The 8,590-nt window shown below is 36.1% G+C and overlaps 1 protein-coding gene and 1 non-coding gene across 2 annotated transcripts in view; both read left to right on the forward strand.

The window, feature by feature from the left end:
• Positions 1 to 8,590, forward strand: part of LOC112394249 (protein PTHB1) — a gene marked incomplete at its 3' end in the record, with an annotated part of 222,556 nt that overhangs the window by 75,885 nt on the left and 138,081 nt on the right. The gene's annotated exons all lie outside the window — the stretch shown is intronic.
• Positions 783 to 868, forward strand: LOC112394494 (small nucleolar RNA SNORD86). The gene has a single exon (XR_003002149.1). It is a non-coding gene; the product is annotated as a small nucleolar RNA SNORD86 (small nucleolar RNA).

Consider the following 8,590-nt stretch of genomic DNA (forward strand, 5'->3'; position numbering starts at 1 on the left):
GACGGGCTAAAAAAAAAAAAAAAAAAGACGTGCACCCCAATGTTCACTGCAGCACTAATTACAATAGCCAGGACATGGAAGCAACCTGAATGTCCAACGACAGATGAATGGATAAAGAAGATGTGGCACATAAATACAATGGAATATTACTCAGCCATAAAAAGGAATGAAATTGGGTCATTTGTAGAGACATGGATGGATCTAGAGACTGTCATAGAGAGTGAAGTAAGTCTGAAAGAGAAAAGCAAATATCGTACATTAACGCATGTATGTGGAACCTAGGAAAATGGTACAGATGAACTGGTTTGCAGGGTAGAAATAGAGACATAGATGTAGAGAACAGATGTATGGACACCAAGGGGGGAAAGTGACAGGGTGGTGGTGGTGGTATGATGAATTGGGAGGTTGGGAATTACATATATATACTAATATGTATAAAATGGATAACTAATAATAACCTGCTGTATAAAAAAATAAAATAAAATTCAAAAATTCAAAAAAAAGGGTTTCCCCCCCATTTCAAACACATCCATCAACTCACATATTTCTCTTGTTTTTGGTGAGGACATCTAAGTTCTACTCTCTTAACAAATTTTAATCATACAGTACAGTGCTATCAACTACATGTTTTACATTAGATCTTCAGGCCTTATTCATTTCATAGTTGAAAATTTGTACCCTTTTACCAACCTCTCCCTATTTCCTCTATCCCCAGCCCCTAGCAGTTACTTTTCTACTAAAATCCTAGGACTTTTTTTTTTTCTAAAATTCTAAACTGTGGGGATCATGGTAACATTTGACCAGGGCTCCCTGACCTATACAGGCCTCTGCTATGGGGGTGATGGCTAGTCCTGGTGTCTGAGTGATTCCCTGGGCCCAGCAAAAGGACCACATTTCCCGAGCCCTGAAGAAAAGGGCTAACATCCCAAAATATGGACTCATTTTCCACTCTACCTTCATTGGTTGAGCAGCTGCTAAGAACAAAGGCTGCATCTCCTGATACCTGGCAAACAAATGCAGTTTTGCCTCATGAATTGATTGCTTCTCTGAGGTACCCACCAGTGTGTTTGGGGAGAAGCTTCTAGAACAAGTTGAGGAGCAGCCATCCTTCTGTGAGACTGGATAGATTCCACGAAATAATCTGGATGTCATGAAGGAGGTAATGGTTCAGAGGAAGTGGCTGCTGAGATTACTAGGAAGCTGGAGAAACAGGAGAAGTAATGCTTGAAGAAGGAAAAGAAATGGCTGGCTGCAATTTCCCTGGCATCTTCAGAAAACAGTAGTTAGTACTCTAGAGGGGTGTTGAGGAGATAAGTGAAAGTCCCAAAAAGAAGCAAAAGCAAAAGCCCTAGGAGACTCCGTAGGAGAATGGAATAGAAGACCCATCTGTCTCCTTCTCCAAACCCAAGAAAAAGAAATCTTTTTCCAATGAGGAGCTGGTTAGTAGTGATCTTGAAGAGATAGCTGGCAGTGGAAGTCTTCCCAAGAGGAAGAAATCTTTGCCCAAAGAGGAGCCAGTTAATGACCCTGAAGAGTCAGGAAACAAGAGTGTCCCCAAGAAAAAGAGGAAATTCTCTTCCAAGTAGGAGCCACGCAGCAGTGGACCTGAAGAGGCCGCTGCCAGCAAGAGCAGCAGCTCCAAGGAAAAGAAAAAGCTCCGAAAGCTGTCCCAGGAAAATGAGAATGGACATTTCCCTAATGGGGCATAACTTGCAGAGATATTTCTCAATCCATCCCCTATAGTCCAATAAAAGTAAAAACATTTTCAAAAAAATCCTAAGACTAGATACTGAGACAAAAAGCTTTTGATACACATTATAAACTGTTTTATGTCAGGGAGATGGGCCAAATATATCCTTTTCTCAGCTATGTGTAATGTCTGTGCCTACATCATGTATTATCATTTTTTAAAAATTTCAAAATCTCCACTTAATGGGCAAAAGTGATCTGTTAAATTTTTATAATTTAAAATAGTAGCGAAAAATATTTATTGGGCACTTGCCAGGTGCTACCACCTAAGACTGTATGAAGGATTTTTTTTTTTTTTTTTTTTTTTTTTTAGCAGTACTTGGGCCTCTCACTGTTGTGGCCTCTCCTGTTGCGGAGCACAGTCTCCAGACGCGCAGGCTCAGCAGCCATGGCTCACGGGCCCAGTCACTCCGCGGCATGTGGGATCTTCCCGGACCGGGGCACGAACCCGTGTCCCCTGCATCGGCAGGCGGACTCTCAACCACTGCGCCACCAGGGAAGCCCTGTGCTAAGGATTTAACCTTAACTTTCTCATTTAATTCTCAAAGCAACCCTGTAAATCAGGTCATTATTTTCATTTCAGGCACAAGAAAACTTAGGCTTGGCAAGATTAAGCAATTTGCCCCAGGTTGTGTCCTGTGAATGATTATTTTAACCTTGTTCATTTACTTAATGGGACAAATACTTTAATTTTTTATGATGTTAAACGTTTTGATCTTTTTTGTTTTGGCTTCTGATCTTTGTATCATTCTAATGAAGACCTTTCCTATACTACGATTCTAAAATATTTTCATATGTTTTCTTAACTTTTCTGGAATTTAGTTTTAAGTATCGTATATAGTAGGGCTCTAATTTAATTTTTTTCCCAAGTGTATACCCTGTTGTCCAAGCACCATTTGTGAATATTCTTTTTATAATTTGAAATGCTAATTTTCTTATATGCTGAATTCCCGTATAATCTGTAATTTGCTCTTAGACTCTATTCCTTTCCCTTGATTTATTTGTCCATAAATAGTGTATCTATAAAGAATGCCAATACTGTATTTAACAAGTGTAATGTATAGTATGTTTTGATATGTGAGAGGAGTAATCATTCTTTATTGATCTTGTTTTTAAATATTTATAGGTTATTCTTGCTTTTTTTATACTTTCCTTTCAGGTTTGAAAAATAGTTTATTGAGTTCCATGAAAAAATCATGCTGGAATTTTGTCTGGCATTGCATCAAATCTATAGATTATTTTAGTGCATAACTGACATGTTTATATATTAATTCTTCCCATCCAGGAATATAATATGTCTTACTATTTATTTAGCTGTCCTTTTATGTCTTTTAGTAAAAATATTACTTTTTATCTATATTAGTTGTTTATCTGTTTGTTATAACTTCCCTGCGTCTTTCCTTCCTTCTTTCCTTTCACTTATGTACCAAGTATGGTGGTAAACAATATGGTGCTAAGTATAGAAGTCTATGGCTTCATTAAGTTTGGAAAGGGAAATACACAGTCAGTAGATAATCATAGAAATAGGTATAAAATCACAAGTGCTATGAAGGAAAAGATGCCATGATAACGAGGGTATATTTTAGGTGTATATTGCCTAATTTGGCCTTCCTAAGGAAGTTAAGATCTGAAAGTTGAGTTAGAGTCAGTGTGTTAGGAATTTAATTGCTTTGGTTGCTATTGTGAATGGCATATTTGTAACAACATTAAATTTTTTTTTTGTAGGGAATGGGAGGAAGTCTGGGAATATAATGTTATGTTGATAGTTATTTTTCTTGCTACACAAAAGATAATATTCTGCTCTATTCTGGCTTCCACTGGTGTTAAGAAGTCAACTTTTAGTCTAGCTGTTATTCTTTTGCTAGTTAATCTGTCTTTTCTCTATTGCTTTTAAGAAATTCTCTTTGCCTTTGGTGTTCTGCAGTTTCTCTGTTGGGTATCTAAGGGAGGATTTATTTTTACTTATCCTATTTGGAATTTATTTGGCGTAAACCTGGTCTTAGGATTAGTGCCTTTCAACAATTCTGGAAAATTTTCAGCTATTATTTCTTTGAATATTGCCTCTTTCATATTCTCTCCATTATCTCTTAATGAAAATCCAATTAGATACATGTTAGACCATCTTATGCTATTGTTCAAGTCTCTTAACTGCACTTGTATTTTCTGTCTCTGTGTTTCTTACTAATGCATTCTAGATTATTTCTTAGATGTATTTTCCTGTTTCCTAAATCACTGCTATTCGGAGACTAAATTCTATTGAAACTACTCTTGGAGTTTTATTAACTTTGTTAAGTCTAGTTATTATATTTATTATTTCTCAAAGTTTATTTGGTCCTTTTAAAAATCTGCTTGGTGATTGATAAAATCTTTTATTCATATTTTTAATACCTGTTTTTATTTCCTTAAACATAAAATGTAGTACTTTTATTCTCTGTTGATAATTTCAGTAAATGAAGTCTTTGCATTTCCGATTATGCTATTATTTTTGCTGTCTCTTGCTCATATTGCCTCCAATTCCTTGTTGATTGTGATTTTTGCCTGTGAGGTCATATTCTTGGAACTTTATCCATGGGAATGATTGGTGTGTCCCTTCAAATATTTGAGTTGTCTTTTGTCAGGGATTTGGTGGTACTTCTAACCCAGGATCACTTTTACTAACTTCACAGATTGAGGCTTCTTGGGCAAGTCAATAGAGTGAATTTGGTCTGAAAACCCATATTAAGATCAGCTTGGGGGTTGTGGATTCTTAGGAGAGATGTTTTTCCTTTATCTCGTTCCAAGTTTTGAGATATGCACTTTATTTTGCTTTCTCTTGGGCTTGGGTGGGGGTGGGGGGAATGCTAGTTCGTTCTCCTTACACTTAAGGTAGAGCCCTTTGTGGTCTTAGCTTTGTACCAGGGGGGAGAAAGATAATGTACAGGATCAATTGGATTTCCCACCTAGAGTGGATTCCAAGGTTTTTCTCCTTTACTACATGTCATTTTGAGACTATGAAAACTGATGCTGAGGGTATATGATTTAAGAGATTACCCCAGGGGTTCTGTTTACCTTTGTGGGTTCTCACGGTCACTTAGTGTTTGGCTTCTGAATTTTATTTACCTTTTTTTAAGGGGGGGGCAGCATATTGATGTACTCAAAAATGCTGCTTTTAACAAACATTTTATTCAGTAATTTTAGTGGGAGAATCAGGGTTTTATCTGCTGTTCTCCTCATCTACTTAGTTTAGAATTTGTTTAGTTTTATTTACCTTTGCAAGCAATGCTTTTGGAAATAAGACAAGAATAAATAAATTATAGCAAAGAATTTACCAAGCAGCCGTATCAAGTTTTGTCTGCCAAAGTGAAATATTTAACATTTTCTATTTAAATCTGATGTTATTTATAAGCATACCAAGTGCATTTGTGATGTTAGGCCATGTTAAATTTGAAATCAGAAAGGAATTTAGAGATTATGTCATTAGAGTATCTACTTTATGCATAGTTTTCAGTTGGAGAAGCAGAATGAAGATTAGAAGATGTATAGGGTTGAATTCTGCCTCTGCTACTCACCAGCTGTGTGTCCTTAACAAACATCGAACTTTCCTGAGCCTTAGGTCTCTCTATAGTCAAATGAGAGCAATAGTTCTTGATCTTCCCAAGTTATAGAATAGTTGATAGAGTTGGATGTGTTAATAATATATGGGCCAGTGCTTGTAACCTGCTATTATTGTTAATTTTGAAGACTTTAATTTGCTTCTTTTAATCTCATGAGATTTCTGTGAGAGAAGGCCGTTAATGCATTTATAGATTGCTTACCTTTGTTCTACGTAACCTCTTGAAACCCACCTCATTTCTTTAGCCTTCTTTAATTTCCTCTCTGTATGACATTCTAGCTCAGTTAAGCTTTAGAGCATAGAGCAGACACCAAGAAATTTGAAAGCTGGTTTAGAAAGATTTATTGAAATGTACACGGAGTATTACCTAGTTATAAATGTCTTTCACATTTGTATCAGATGGAGCTATAGTCCAGTGTTTTAGGATATAAAGTAAAACTAGTCTTTGGTAGAGAATATTAAAAGCCCATGCGATATCCAGTCAGTATTGGAAAGATTTTTGAAGTCAGCTGCCTTTTGATAGGATTAGATTCTTTGTCTACTTGTCAGCAGGGGGAGCCTTTGCCTCACTTTTTGATTCCAGAAGTCTGACAGTGGTGAGTTTGTAAAGAGCCAGCATATTATGGAAAATGCTTGTTTCCTCACCTAACCTAGGCCTGAATAGGTTTCGGAACCAGTTTTTCCTTTCTTCTTCTAACGGGAAAACTTTTTGTGCTTGTTTTCTGAGTTTTTTTTATACTAGTGGTATTTAAGTGCTGGTGCGGGGGTTCTTTAAAAGTGGTTCATGCTAGGATAAACTAGTGGTTTGCAAATGCTATTCCCCGTTAAAGTTTTAAATGGTCTTAAGGTAATGAAAAAAAATTAGCTAATGAAGTGAATTTTTCATAAAGCTAAAATTTGTTCAGTTAAAGAGCTATATTGAGGACTAACATTTTCTACTTCCTACTTATTTGTTTTACATTGTCTTTGTAGAAAATGTTGGTGATGATAGTCTTTATGGTTTTTTTTTTTTTTTAAATATCCTTATTGGGCAGTTTACAAGGTTGACAACCTATGATGTTCCCCAGTAGTTTCTGAAATTTTATAGATCAGTGAAATTCAAGAGCCAAGTACTTTAGCAAATAAAGATTGGAACTTCTGAACTGAACCATTTCCAACTTCCTGGTCACCTTTTTTCCTAACTTTTCCCTGAGATGTTTACTTCCCTTTTATGCATAAGGAGTGAGACTTAATGACTAAACTACTGTATCTGATGTTCAAGATATAAGTGTAGGTACTAGGGAAAGTTGGTTTGATTATTTAAGTGTGCTGTATTTGGAATTAAGATTGGCATGCATTCCTACCATGTTCCAGGTCCTGAACTGGATAGTTTGCATATGTTCCGTATCTTTACAGCAATCCAGTGGGGTACAGAGATTGTGATAGGGTTTATTTTGCATGTGAAGAAACAGAGTGAACGAAATTAAACAAAATAGCCAAGTCATGTATCTAGAATGTGTCAGAGCAGGATTAAAACATTACCAGGTTGTCTTTTTGATTCAAAATCATTGCTCCTTCCACTACATATTAATACTTTATGCTACATTTGATACTTTTCCCATCTTTGCTCAATTTATTCTTTTATAATATACCATCCTGCTCTAAGAACAAGGAATAGCCAGGGAGTATCCTATTCAGTACCCTTTTGAGGGGTGCTTTTCCTGCTGGTAGTAATCCCTTGTTTCATATTACCCAGAGAAAGACTCTGTACCCAGGGCTCTAATAATTACTAAAGCTTTAAGGCTTAATCTGTGTATGTTTTTGCAGTTAGAGTTTTATGAAATACTGATGGATTTAAAGATCGTTCTGTTTCTTTGGTATCCTCTTTGGGCTGCCACAATTTATTCTTTATGGTTAAGTGATTTCCCTTCTCATTTATATATTTTCCTTTTGTCATCCTTTCCCACCCCACCTTTATTTCTTGTGTCTTTCTATTAGGCTTTATCTTTCTTAAGAGCAGAGTATTTCCTACTGTATCTAATGTTGCACATACAATGAATACTTTGTCTTTTGACATAGTACTAAGCCCTGAAATAATTTAGAATTTCAGCTTCTTAAGTGTCACATATTAAAACTAATTGTTTTAGGGCCTTTTCCATACCACTTTTACTTTGCTGCTATTCATTCATTCATTGAATGATTATTTATTGATCTCTACTATATACTAGGGACTATTTGGGGTGGGAAGGTGTGGTGAATAAAGCATAATGCCAAATCTCAAGGGGTTTTCATGTGACTATGGTAATGTTATCAAATATCTTGGCCCACTTGATGATCATTGGCATCCTGATACCTAGTACTACAGTTTGACATGGTTTTCTACTTCCATGTGAGTTCAGTTGACTTGAACAGATATTTTTGGAGCACTGACATGTAAGGGACTATACTCAGTGCTGTGAGCCAGACCATGAAAACAAAATCGACTTACCTTCAAGGATTTTATGCTTCATTTATGGGAGTTGAGGAGGGGAGAGAAATATGCCAAATTTAGCTGTATCACCAGGAAAAATATTGTCAGTACTAATAGGCAGTGATGCAGAATGTACTAAGAAAGAATAGAGGAAGAGTGTGTTTTTTATGCCTAAAGGGGATTGGAGAAAGCTTCAAAATGGTTGGGTGCTGGGGATGGAGGATATGTAGAGGGATTTTATGAGGTTAAGGTGAGGGAATGATATCTGAGGTGAATTGAACTAGAGTAACAAATGCATAAGGGCATTTAGGGCAAGCTTATGTTACCTGAAGTATTTGGTGGTTGGGACTGGATGAGGAGTAGTAGTCAAAGTTCATTTAGCGGATACACTGAAGAGTTCTTTGGATATCCTGCTTATTAATTTCTACTTATTTCTGGAGACACTGGCGTACCTTTGAAGTTTTTGAGTGGGTTGATAATGTGATTCCATCTGTATATTAAGATGATTACTTTGGTATATTTGTTTTCATGACTTTTATTCAAGATATGGTATTTTAACTGCTTCTTTTAGAAGAATCCAAGGACATTTAACAGACCAAACAATGGTTAAGCGGCACATCAAACTTTGTGATAAGAATTGACAGTTCAGGAAACTTAAAGTCATTGTTGTCATTATCCCAAGTTCATTTTGATTTGCCTTTTAAAATTGTATGAGTTTAGATGAAGTTGAACCTCAGCTGAGAATTTCCTGGCTTTAGTTATTTTTTTCACAACCTAATTTAATTGGTTGTAGTGAATTT

Source organism: Neophocaena asiaeorientalis, unplaced genomic scaffold (genome assembly GCF_003031525.2).
Source record: "Neophocaena asiaeorientalis asiaeorientalis breed wild unplaced genomic scaffold, Neophocaena_asiaeorientalis_V1.1 scaffold612, whole genome shotgun sequence".
NCBI lineage: Eukaryota > Metazoa > Chordata > Mammalia > Artiodactyla > Phocoenidae > Neophocaena > Neophocaena asiaeorientalis.